Source organism: Fukomys damarensis, unplaced genomic scaffold (assembly GCF_012274545.1).
Source record: "Fukomys damarensis isolate Sample0158 unplaced genomic scaffold, DMR_v1.0_HiC HiC_scaffold_39, whole genome shotgun sequence".
NCBI lineage: Eukaryota > Metazoa > Chordata > Mammalia > Rodentia > Bathyergidae > Fukomys > Fukomys damarensis.
The window spans coordinates 107,979,702-107,993,323 of NW_022900951.1; the positions used below are offsets into that span (position 1 = coordinate 107,979,702).

Below are 13,622 nucleotides of genomic sequence, written 5' to 3' on the forward strand. Positions count from 1 at the left end.
CCGTTTCAGAACCAAGTCTCCCAGTGTTGTTCTTCTTCCCCCAACATTGCACCTCCAGTGCTTCCTCTCCATCATCACATCATCTCATTGTCTCCTGGCATTGATGACCAAACATCCGGGTTGCATGCCTAGGAAGGAAAAAATAATACTCAGGATTGTGGGCTCCATGAAGAATAGATCCAGGCTCTGGGAAGCTCGGTTCTCATGGGGACACAAGTCCTAGGTTCCCTGGAAGTCCTACTCCACACTCCGACCTAGGCACCACGCCTTGCGTGTTCATCAGAGACTGACTTTAGGTGAAGCTGGTGGACTCCAGGCTGAATAAAGTCTTCCCTGGAGTGACAGCTGTAATTGAAAGTGTACATACTCCATTGGGAGAGCTCAGTTTGGTGTCATGGAATCATTCCTTAATGTACAAGCCTCTTTCCACAGTAAGTGGCCTCTCCCTGGTATCTATGAATGTGCTGCGTAAGTGAGTTTTTCTTTTGACTTCAGGAAAGCTCTTACGAATTCTCTTTCATAGAATAGTCACAGAGATTGAACAGAATTCAGCAAATAGCTATTTCTTTTTTCTTTTTGCAGCTTTAATTGAGTTTATTGGTACATTTTAGGGAAACAGTACAGTTACATTCATTGTTGGGATCTTGTACCTCTACATGACAAGTCTTGAAAATAGCTATTTCTTTATGAAGAGGCATCCACCAGTCATAAAAATTTATATTGTACAGTGATAATCTTTCACACGTGTACCCCCATTATTCCAATACGTAGAGACAGTGATATAAGGAGACAAAATCTGCAATACATTTTCATTTAAATTGTATTTAGTAAAGAGCCATATACTTATCAAGAGTCTCACACCATCATGAAATTTGTATTATACAGTGATAATCTTTTCTATGCCTTGCATTCTTTCAATACGGACAATGTTTTAATTAGACATTGAAAATATACAATATATTTGCATTCAAATTATTTTCAGATACTCATTTCATGGCTTTTTTTCTTTTGTTTTGTTTTGGTACCATTGATTGAATTCAGGTCCATGTCCATGCAAGGCACAAGGTGGAACCACTAAAGAAAATCCCAGGGCATCATTGCATTTTAGATGGGACATTTTCATTTCTCATTTCCAGGTTGTCTTTAACATTATCATATATATGTGAAAAATCGGGATTTTAAAAATTAACATCAGCAATGGTTTTGATTTGTGTGTTCTCTTCAAAATATTACCTTCTCATTCAATAATCTAATCAATAAAAATCTATTTATGTCTATATACTTATATAAATATGGCATATAGATATTTTATAAAACTATACAGGTACAGCCTTTAGACTTGTTAGTGTTTTATTCTCCGATTTCTATCCTACAGCTAAATGTCTGAAATCTCAGCTTTCTGGGAGGCTGAGGATGTCAGATTCCAAATTATGCAAACTAAGAGCTTCAGTCCCAAAATAAAAAGGAATGTGCTGTTCATCACTACAAAGGCCTTGGTTTCACTGCCTCCCAAGGAAGAAAAAACATTTTATCTCAAATTTGATTTTTAGACCAACTTGGGGTTATCCTGCCTGAGCATCTCAAGGGTTCCTAGAAGTTTACCTTTAAAGGCTTCAAAGGATGAAAGCAGAAATTAGAGAGGACCTTGAACACTGGCACCTCTCAATTCTATATGAAGAGAACGGTTGATCTTGTACTTCCCTCAAAATCAGGCATCCTGACAGAACCCTCATGACACTTGGACATGGAGGAGTCACACCTTTCACATACAGCTAAGGTTATTCATGCATTTCTGTTTACATTCATGAAAATAGATTCTCTTAAACATCATAACCCATTATATGCTTACCCTAACCACTAACCATGATTGCAAACACACATATTTTGAAACTCTTCACAACTGGATGCACGTACAGCTACCACATGCTCATTTCTCTTCAGATACCCTTGTAGGTGTCCGTCACTTTTCACAGTCCTTAGCAGCAGCCTCTTACACCACCACTGGCAGAGTTTGGAGTGCTTCCACTTTTACATTTCACTCTGGACATTTCAGAATTTATGAAGCAGAAACCATGTGTCAGGCCGACCCCACGGAGAAAAAGACAGGCACACTGAAGCATGTGTGAGGAGAACAGAGTGGGGAAAAACCTCCCAAATGATAACACTAGGAGGCTCACTCAGGAGGATGGAAAGTTTGAGCCCATCCTGGACAAATTTACACTTTAGCAAGGAGTATAAACAACAAAAATAATGACTCATGATGTGGCTCAGTGTGAAATATTTTAGGTTCAATCCCCCGTAAAGGAAAAACATACATGTGCTGGGTATAATAAAGTCTTTCTGTGCTTATACAGCATGTAGTTTTATAAAGCAATGTTCTCAATGCCATTTTTCTTCCTGTCCTTGCAGTACTAGGGACTGAATCCAAGGCCATCTTGCTCAGGTACCTCCCATTTTCTTGTTTTCATTATCTGACCAGGCTTAGCTAATTCACTAAATTTCTCACCCAGGCCAGATTTAAGATGATTCTGCCTCAGCCACAGAGATTGCCTTAATGGCAGGCATTGCCACCACGCCTGGTATTCCAAAACAAAACTCCTAAAGCAAGTTTTCTTCATCTGCAATTTGATCATTTTTGAAATATAAGTAATGCTTTTGAGTACTCGCATCTCTTCCAAAGCACTGCCACTTTTTGAAAGTGAGACAACATTCCCGTGACGTAACATTTCCCCAGCTACTGTGTGCCATTCAGTGGCCTTCACTACACTCTCAGTGCTGTGCCAGCTGTACCTTGGTCTAGTACCATGAATTCTAGTTCCTCAGAGAAAGCACTTAGTATTTCTACCTTTCCGTTTCGTTTTTTTGAGACACGTAAGGCGGGAGGGGAGCACTCTCACCCTGGCGCGGCGCACTACTGCCATCGTGCGGAAATCACTTCATCTTCCCCATGGCCATAACTCCTCTCCCAACTGAACCAGGCGTTGTCAAAAGGCCTACTTGTAGGAAACTAGAATTCGGCTTTGGCTCCTGGCTGAGCTCCCTGCTTCCTACTAAAACACCAGGAGGACGGTAGTTACCTGGCAGCGCTACCCTGGGGTGGAAATAAAGGACCTGGAGTGCACTTGCAGCTGACAGCAGCCGCCATGACAGGAAGTCGTGGGGCGTGGCCTCGGTTCCTCTGGGCAGGACTGGACCAGAGACCCCCTCACACAGCGGTGGGTTTAGGGAGCACTGACTCCTCTGCCTGCCACAGTCAGCGATTAGTCCTGGGCCTTTACGTAATGCCCCGCTGCAATGGGCTTTAGGTGCTACCTTGCAGCCCAGTGAGAACAAGAAGACAGGGCAGGTCCGGATGCCACTGGCATGTTCAGTCCTGCCCCTCAGTGTCCCAATTGGGCCGCAACACTCTACATTTGTTTTCCAGGTAGTGATTTTAGAACAAAAGAACGCGAGGCCAGCTTGGCTTGGGTCTATCTGCAAACCCTGCTTTCCTCATTGGCTAGGGTTTTATGGAGCAGCTGAGAACATACGCCTTTAAGAAACGTTATCCGCGCGATGGCAGTATTGCTCCAGGAGACCCAACCAGACCACAACCATATGCTCTCCCTCCGCCTTTTGCGTTTGCAAAAAAGGAGCACTGCTACAGACTGTACAACATGTGTTACCTCCTACTTTGCTTGATTCCACAAAATGTGTTCCACCATTAGAATGATACTTTTGCTTGCAATTTGATATCAGTGTTAGATTTAAAAGGCAAGGCCCCCTTTTGTGTCCTGAGCTCCAGACATATGAAAATAAAATGAACACTTTCCAGTGCTTCCTCTCCATCATCACATCATCTCATTGTCTCCTGGCATTGATGACCAAACATCAGGGTTCCATGCCTAGGAAGGAAAATAAAATACTCAGGATTGTAGGCTCCATGAATAACAGGCACCAGGGAGCTTGCCTCTCATCCTGAGAGAAATGCCAGGTTCCCTGGTCCTCCTACTGCACGCGCTGACCTAAGGAACAGGCCTTGTGTGATCATCAGAGACTGACTTTTGGTGAGAATAATGTCTTCCCTGGAGGACGACTGTAATTGAAACTGTACATACTCCAGTGGGAGATATCATTTTGGTCCCATGGAATCATCCTTCAATTTTCAAGCCTTTTCCCTCAGTAAGTGGCCTCTCCCTGATATCTATGTGTGTACTGTGTATGTGAGTTTTATGTTTGCATTTAAGGACAGGTCTTACAGATTTTCTTTCATAACACAGTTACGGACATTCAACAGAATTCAGCAAATAGCTATGTGTTTATGAAGAGACATGTACCAGTCATAAAAGTTTCTACTGTACAGTGAAAATCTTTCAGAAGTGTACCCTCATTGTTCCAATACGTACAGACAATGCTATAAGTACACTCTGCAATACATTTTCATTTAAATTGTATTTACTAAATAGCCATATACTTATCAAGAGTGTCACACCATCATAAAATTTGTATTATATAGTGGTAATATTTTCTGTCTACCTTCATTCTTTCAATATATACACACAATGTTTTAAACACCCATTGAAACAACACAATACATTTGCATTTAAATTATTTTGAGTTACACATTGTTTTTTTTTTTAAACTACCATTGCTTGAACTTGGGTCCTATTGCTTACAAGGCAAAAGAAACCACTACATTAATTCCCAGGCCAATGATTAGATTTTTTTTTATCAATGTATTTTAGATTGAATATTTTCACTTCTCAATTCCAGGTTGGTTTTCACTTTATAAAATATGAGAAAACTCGGGATTATAAAAATTGATATCTGCAATGCTTTTCACTGCTGTGTTCCATTCAAAATATTAATTTCTCATTTAATAATTTAATCAATAAATGTGCTTTCATCTCTTTAAATACTTACATAAACAAGGCCTATAAACATTTTATTAATGTATACATGTATAACCTTTAAGACTTGGTAGTGTTTTATTCTCCAATTTTTATCCTACTGCTACATGTCTGAAATCTGAGCTTTCTGGGAGGCTGAGGAAGTGTGATTGCAAATTATGCAAAATATTAGATTCAGTCCCAAAATAAAAAGGAATGTGCTGTACATCAATATAAAGGCCTTTGTTTCAATGCCTGGACAGGAAGAAAAAACATTTTGTCTCAAAATTTGATTTTTAGACAAACAGGGTGACCTTCCTGAGCATCATGAGGGGTTTTAGAAGTTTACCTTTAATGTCTGCAAAGAACGAAAGCAAAAACCAGAGAGAACCCTTCAATACTGGCATTTCTCAAATTTGATATAAAGAGAACTGTTGATCCTGTGCTTCTCTCAAAATCAGGCATCCTGACAGAACCCTCACAACACCTAGACATTGAGGAGTCACACCATTCACATACAGCTAAGGTTATTCAACCATTTCTGTTTACATTCATGGAAATAGGTTCTCCTAAATTTCATAACCAATTACACACTTACTCTAACGAGTAACCATCATCTCAAACACACATATTTTGAAGCTCTCTACAATTGGATGCACGTACAGCTACCACATGCTCATTTCTCTTCAGATACCCTTGTAGGTGTCAGTCACTTTTCACAGTCCTTAGCAGCAGCCTCTTACACCACCGTTGGCAGAGTTTGGAGTGCTTTGACTTTTACATTTCACTCTGCACATTCCAGAATTTATGAAGCAGAAACCATGTGTCAGGCCGACCCCAGGAACAAAAACACTGGCACAATGTAAACAACAGTGAGGAAAAGGGAGTGGGGAAAAACCTCTCAAATCACAACACTTAGAAGGCTGAGGGAGGAGCCTGGAAAGTTTGACCCAGCCTGGACAAATTAACACTTTAGCAGAGTATAAAAAACAACAACAATGACTCATGATGTGGTTCAGTGTGAAACAAGATTCAATCCGCAGCAAAGGAAAAACATACCTATGCTATGAATGATTGTCTTCCTGTGCTTATTATATACCATGGAGTTCTATAAAGCAATGTTCTCCATGCCATTTTTGTTGCTGTCCTTGCAGTACTAGGGACTGATCCCAAGGCCATCATGCTCAGGTACCTCCCATTTTCTTATTTTCATTACCTGACTGGGCCTAGTTAATTCACTAAATTTCCCAGGGTGGGCTAGACCTTAAAATGCTTCTGTCTCAGCCACCCAGACCACTGGGATTGCAGGCATGTGCCACCACGCCTTTTTTTTCATGCCATAAAAGTTACAACAAGTTTTCTGCCCTTGCAATTTGATCTCTTTTGAAATATAATTAATGATTTTGAGCACACTCATCTTTTTCAAAGCTTTGCCGCTTTTTGAAATTGAGTGCAATTCAGTGGCATTCACTAAATGCTCAGTGCTGTGCCAGCTTTACCTCTGCCTAGTTCCACAAATTGTAGTTCTTCAAGGACAGCAGTTAGTTTTTCTATCTTTGGGAGTCGTTTTTTTTGAGACATGTAAAGCGGGAGGGGCGCACTCTCACTCTGGCGCGGCGCACTACTGCCATCCTGCGGAAATCACTTCATCTTCCCCACCACCACGACTCCTCTCCCAACTGAACAAGTCATTGGCAAAGGGTCTACTTGTAGTGAACTACAATGAGGCTTTGGCTCCATGAGGGGCTCCCTTACTCCTGCTAAAGCCCCAGGAGGACGGTAGTTACCTGACAGAGCAACCCTGCTGTGGAAATAAAGGACCTGGAATGCACTTGCAGCTGACAGCAGCCGCCATGACAGGAAGTCGTGGGGCGTGGCCTCGGTTTCTCTGCGCCATACTGGACCAGACACCCCCTCACACAGTGGTGCGCTGTTAGGGGCACTGACTCCCCCCGCCTGCCACTGACAGATTATTCCTGGGGCTTTACGTAATGCCACGCTGCAATGGGCTTTCGGTTCCACCTTCCGGCCGAGTGAGAACACGAAGACAGGGACAGTCCGGGTGCCAGTGGCACGTTCAGTCCTGTCCCTCAGTGTCGGAGTTGGGCCCCAACACTCTACATTTGTATTCCAGGTAGTGATCATAGAGCAAAAGAACGCGAAGTCAGTTTGGCTTGGGTCTATCTGCAAACCCTGATTTCCTCATTTGCTGAGGTTTTATAGAGGAGCAGTTGAGGACATGCGGCTTTATGAAACGTTATCCGCGCGATGGCAGTATTGCTCCAGGAGACCCAACCGGCCCACAGCCATGTGCTCTCCCTCCGCCTTTCACATTTGAAAAAAACGCCCAATTGAGAAAGACACTAGGGCCAGCTACTTCTTGCTTTATTTAATTAGAGAAAATATATTCCACACACATGTGTAAATACCGAATAGTTTCTCTGCTGTGAAAACCTACAATAGTACACAAGATCCCGATGGGATAATTAATTAACAGTGTGAAATGGGAAGGCAAGGTCTAAAGGTGTAGGGAAAGTGGGAAGGTAGGGGAGGGAAAAAGGAAATAAGGGAAAAGGAAAAATATGAAAAAAAGTAAAAATAGAAATAAAGAGTTTGTAAGTGGGGAGGGGAGGAGAGGGTGAAGGGAGGGCAGCGACAAGGGGAAAAAACGAGAACCCAGACCTGTCATGTGAAGGTACAGGATCCCAGTAATGAATGTAACTCTATTGTAGACCTAGATTGTACCAATACACTCAATAAAAAATAATTAATCCTAAGAAAATATACTGCACTATTACAATACTATTTTTGCTTCCAATTTGGTATCAGCCATAGATTTAATAAGCAAGGCCCTTGTTGTACCCCAAGCTCCACCAATAGGAAAATAAAATGAACACTTTAAAAATTTTATAAAAGTGATATCAAAGCCGCCCACCTTCATCACTCAGCTTCTCTCTTCCAAAATCCGTTTCAGAGGACCAAGTCTCCCAGTGTTGTTCTTCTTCCCCCAACATTGCACCTCCAGTGCTTCCTCTCCATCATCACATCATCTCATTGTCTCCTGGCATTGATGACCAAACATCCGGGTTGCATGCCTAGGAAGGAAAATAAAATACTCAGGATTGTGGGCTCCATGAAGAATAGATCCAGGCTCTGGGAAGCTCGGTTCTCATGGGGACACAAGTCCTAGGTTCCCTGGAAGTCCTACTCCACACTCCGACCTAGGCACCACGCCTTGCGTGTTCATCAGAGACTGACTTTAGGTGAAGCTGGTGGACTCCAGGCTAAATAAAGTCTTCCCTGGAGTGACAGCTGTAATTGAAAGTGTACATGGTAACAATGGGAGAGATCTGTTTGATCCTATGGAATAATCTGTTAATGTACAAGCCTTTTGGCGCATTAATGGCCTCTCCCTGGTATCTATGTGTGTGCTGTGTAAGTGAGTTTTTCGTTTCACTTCAAGAAAGCTCTTACAAATAATTCTCTTTCATAGCACAATCATGGAGATTCAGCAGAATTCAGCAAATAGCTATTTCTTTATGAAGAGACATCCACCATTCATAAAACTTTATATTGTACAGTAATATTCTTTCACATGTGTACGCCCATCGTACCAATACCTACTAGAGACAATCGTATAAGGAGACAGACTCTGCAATCCGCTTTCATTTAAATTGTATTTACTAAATAGCCTTATACTTATCAAGAGTCTCACACCATCACAAAACTTTATATTATATAATGATAATCTTTTTTATGTCTACCTTCATTCTTACAGTATATAAAGACAGTGTTCTAAAAAGAAATTGATAACCATACATAACATCCTAATGATATAATTGACAATGTGAAATAGGAAGAAAAGGGCTAAAGGTGTGGGGGAAATAGCAAGGAAAGGGGAAGGAAGGGTAATAAGAGAAAAGGAAAAACTATGCAAAAATGAAAAACTGGATATAAAGTATTTGTAAATAGGGAAGGGAAGAGGGGGTTAAGGTAGGGCAGGGATTGGGGGAAAAATGAGAACCAAGATCTATCATGTAAAGGTACAAGATCTCAATAATGAATGTAACTGTACTGTATATCTACAATGTACCAATACATTCACTGAGATTAAAAAAATAAACATTGAAACAACACAATACATTTCCATTTAAATTATTTTGAGTTACCCGTTTTGGGTTGTTTTTTTCCTACGACTGATTAAACTCGGGTTCTTGTGCGTGCAGTGCAGGGTGTCAGAACCGCTGAGCTAAAACCCAAGCCCTCATTGCATTTTAGATTCCACATTTTCACCTTTCATTTCCAGGGTTTTTTTCACATTATCATAAAATATGTGAAAACTCAGTATTATACAAACTGACATCTGCAATGCTTTTCACTTCTATGTTCTATTCAAATATTAACTTCTCATTTAGTATCTATATCGATGATTATGGATTTGTCTCCCTATATACTTATATAAATATGGGCTATAGATATTTTATAAAAGTATACATGCATAGCCTTTCAACTTGGTAGTGTTTTATTCTCCAATTTTTATCCTACTCCTACATGTCTGAAGTCTCAGCTTTCTGGGAGGCTGAGGAAGTATGATTCCAAATCATGCAAACTAGTAAATTCAGTCTCAAAATGAAAAAGTCTGTGCTGCACATCAATACAAAGGCCTTTGTTTCACAGCCTCGCACAAGAAGAATAGAGCTTTTATCCCAAAGTTTGATTTTTAGACCTACCTGGGGGTTCATGCCTGAGCATCATGAGAGTTCCGAAAAGTTTACGTTTAACGCTCCAAAGAACGAAAACAAAAGCTAGAGGGAACCCTAGAACACTGGCATCTCTCAAATTTTATATGAAGAGAACTGTGGATCTTGTGCTTCTCTCAAAATCAGCCATCCTGACAGAACCCTCACAACACTTGGACATGGAGGAGTCACACCATTCACATACAGCTAAGGTTATTCACACATTTCTGTTTGCATTCATGGAAACACGTTCTCACAAATCCTCATAACCAATTACACACTTCCGCTAATCACTAACCATGATTGCAAACATGCAAATTTTGAATTTCTGTAGAATTAGATGCACCTACCGCTACCACATGCTCATTTCTCTTCAGATACCCTTGTAGGTGTCCGTCACTTTTCACAGTCCTTAGCAGCAGCCTCATACACCACCTTTGTCAGAGTTTGGAGTGCTTTGACTTTTACATTTCACTCTGCACATTTCAGAATTTATGAAGCAGAAACCATGTGTCAGGCCGACCCCAGGAAGAAAAAGACAGGCACATTTAAAAATGTGTTGAGGTGGGAAAAACCTCTGAAATCACAATATTAGAAGGCTGAGGCAGGAAGATATAAAGTTTGAGCCCATTCTGGACAATTTAAAAGTTTAGCAAGGAGTGCAAATGTCATGTAAAGAAGGTACAAGATCCCAATAATGAATGTAACTGTAATGTATACCTAAAATGTACCAAAAAACGAAATGAGGAAAAAAAATAAAATAAAAGTAACAAAAATGAGTGTAAACAACGACAACAAAGACTTATAATGTGGTTCAGTATGATAGGCTTCATGTCCATCCCCAGTAACAGAAAAACATACCTGTTCTGTGTATGATCAAGTCTTCCTGTGCTTATTACACAGCATGTACTTCTATAAAGCAATGTTCTCCATGCCATTTTTGTTACTGTCCCTGCAGTACTAGGGACTGAACCCAAGGCCATCATATTCACACATTTCCCATTTTCTTGTTTTCATTACCTGACTGGGCCTAGTTAATTCACTAAGTTTCCCAGGCTGGGCTAGACCTGAGGATGCTTCTGCCTCAGCCACTCAGATTGCAGGGATTGCAGGCATATGACACCATGTCTGGTTTTTCATACCATAAAAGATAAAGCAAGTTTTCTGCACTAGCAATTTGATCATTTTTGAAAAATAATTACTGCTTTTCAACACTCGCATCTCTTCCAAAGCACTGCCACTTTTTGAAAGTGAGACAACATTCCCGTGACGTAACATTTCCCCAGCTACTGTGTGCCATTCAGTGGCATTCACTACACTCTCAGTGCTGTGCCAGCTGTACCTTGGTCTAGTACCATAAATTCTAGTTCTTCAGAGAAAGCACTTAGTATTTTTACCTTTCCGTTTCGTTTTTTTGAGACACGTAAGGCGGGAGGGGAGCACTCTCACCATGGCGCGGCGCACTACTGCCATCGTGCGGAAATCACTTCATCTTCCCCACCGCCATGACTCCTCTCCCATCTAATCCAGAGGTTACTGAAAGCCTGCTTCTAGTGAACTAAAATTTGGCTTTCGCTCAGGCTGGGGTCTCTGCCTCCTGCTAAAGCCCCAAGAGGACCATAGTTACCTGGCAGCGCTACCCTGGGGTGGAAATAAAGGACCTGGAGTGCACTTGCACCTGACAGCAGCCGCCATGACAGGAAGTCGTGGGGCGTGGCCTAGGTTCCTCTGGGCAGGACTGGACCAGAGACCCCCTCACGCAGCAGTGGGCTGTTGAGGGCACTGAGTCCTCTGCCTGCCACTGACAGGGCTTATTCCTGGGCCTTTACGTAATGCCACGCTGCAATGGGCTTTCGGTTCCACCTTCCGGCCGAGTGAGAACACGAAGACAGGGACAGTCCGGGTGCCAGTGGCACGTTCAGTCCTGTCCCTCAGTGTCGGAGTTGGGCCCCAACACTCTACATTTGTATTCCAGGTAGTGATCATAGAGCAAAAGAACGCGAAGTCAGTTTGGCTTGGGTCTATCTGCAAACCCTGATTTCCTCATTTGCTGAGGTTTTATAGAGGAGCAGTTGAGGACATGCGGCTTTATGAAACGTTATCCGCGCGATGGCAGTATTGCTCCAGGAGACCCAACCGGCCCACAGCCATGTGCTCTCCCTCCGCCTTTCACATTTGAAAAAAACGCCCAATTGAGAAAGACACTAGGGCCAGCTACTTCTTGCTTTATTTAATTAGAGAAAATATATTCCACACACATGTGTAAATACCGAATCGTTTCTCTGCTGTGAAAAACTACAATAGCACACAAGATCCCGATGGGATAATTAATTAAAAGTGTGAAATGGGAAGGCAAGGGCTAAAGCTGTAGGGAAAGTGGGAAGGTAGGGGAGGGAAAAGGAAATAAGGGAAAAGGAAAAATATGAAAAAATGTAAAAACAGAAATAAAGAGTTTGTAAATGGGGAGGGGAGGAGTGGGTGGAGGGAGGGCAGGGACAAGGGGAAAAAATGAGAACCCAGACCTGTCATGTGAAGGTACAGGATCCCAGTAATGAATGTAACTCTATTGTAGACCTAGATTGTACCAATACACTCAATAAAAAATAATTAATCCTAAGAAAATATATTGCACTATTACAACACTGCTTTTGCTTCCAATTTGGTGTCAGCCATAGATTTCATAGGCAAGGCCCCTGTTGTATCCCAAGCTACAACAATAGGAAAATAAAATGAACACTTTAAAAATTTTATAAAAGTGATATCAAAGCCGCCCACCTTCATCAGTCAGCTTCTCTCTTCCAAAATCGTTTCAGAGGACCAAGTCTCCCAGTATTGTTCTTCTTCACCCAACATTGCACCTCCAGGGCTTCCTCTCCATCATCACAGCATCTCATTGTCTCCTGGCACTGATGACCAAACATCTGGGTTGCATGCCTAGGAAGGAAAATAAAATACTCAGGATTGTGGGCTCCATGAAGAATAGATCCAGGCTCTGGGGTCTTGGTTTTCATGGGGACACAAGTCCTAGGTTCCCTGGAAGTCCTACTCCACATTCCGACCTAAGCACCAGGCCTTGCGTGTTCATCACAGACTGACTTTAGGTGAAGCTGGTGGACTCCAGGCTGAATAAAGTCTTCCCTGGAGTGACACCTGTAATTGAAAGTGTACATGGTAACAATGGGAGAGATCAGCTGGGTTCCATGGAATCATCCGTTAATGTCCAAGCCTTTTCCCACATTTAAGTGGGCTATCCCTGGTTTCTACATGTTTACTGTGTACAGGCGTTTTTCTTTCCAATTAGGGAGAGCTCCTACATTTTCTCAGGTAATTTCGGCATTGAGCGTGGAAAATTTTCAGGAAATAGCCATATACTCTTGAAGAGTTTTGCACCATCATAAAACTTTGTGTTTCATAGTGATCATCTGTTGTATATCTACTCCCATTCTTTCAATACATACAAAGTTCTAAGTAGACATTGAAAGAACACAGTACATTTGCATTTGACTTATTTTGAGTTATGCATTTTGGAATGAACATTTTGACTTTTGGTTCCCAGCAGGTTTTGACATTGTCATAATTTTTTTTTTATTCTCAAGTTTCTGTCCTATACCTGTTTGGAGTATCTTATTCCTATAATCACAGCTCTCCTGGAGGTTGAATCAGGATGACTGCAAATTCATGGACAGTCTGGGAAATTCAGGAACCTAGGTACACTCAGACAAAAAAAAAATAAATAAAATAACATAGCTGGACATGGTTGTGTATTCCTGTAATCCCAGCACTCGGGAGGCTGAGTCAGGAGGATCGAGACCAGCCTGGGCTACGTGGTGAGTTCCAGGTCAGTCTCAACTACATAGTGAGACCCTGGCTCAAAAAATAAATAAATAAATAAAAGAGAGAGAGAAAAAAAATTCCTGTGGATATGACATAGTGGAAATGCCCTAAATTTAAGCTCCAGTATTGCAGAAGCAGGAAAAAACTTTTACCATAAATTCCAATTTGGTTTTTTGTTCGT

General features: G+C 41.6%; 1 long non-coding RNA gene across 7 annotated transcripts in view; it reads right to left on the reverse strand.

The window, feature by feature from the left end:
* Positions 1–13,622, reverse strand: part of LOC104854971 — a 119,035-nt gene that overhangs the window by 53,595 nt on the left and 51,818 nt on the right. For 6 of the 7 annotated variants that reach the window (XR_004515848.1, XR_004515851.1, XR_004515849.1 and 3 more), the window contains exons 4-5: positions 12,383–12,541; positions 7,804–7,963 (exon numbers count right to left, since the gene is read on the reverse strand). This is a non-coding gene — a long non-coding RNA (uncharacterized LOC104854971). Of the gene's footprint in view, positions 1–7,803; positions 7,964–9,957; positions 10,084–12,382; positions 12,542–13,622 lie in introns of all 7 variants that reach the window. The other variant, XR_004515850.1, reaches the window with a different exon arrangement.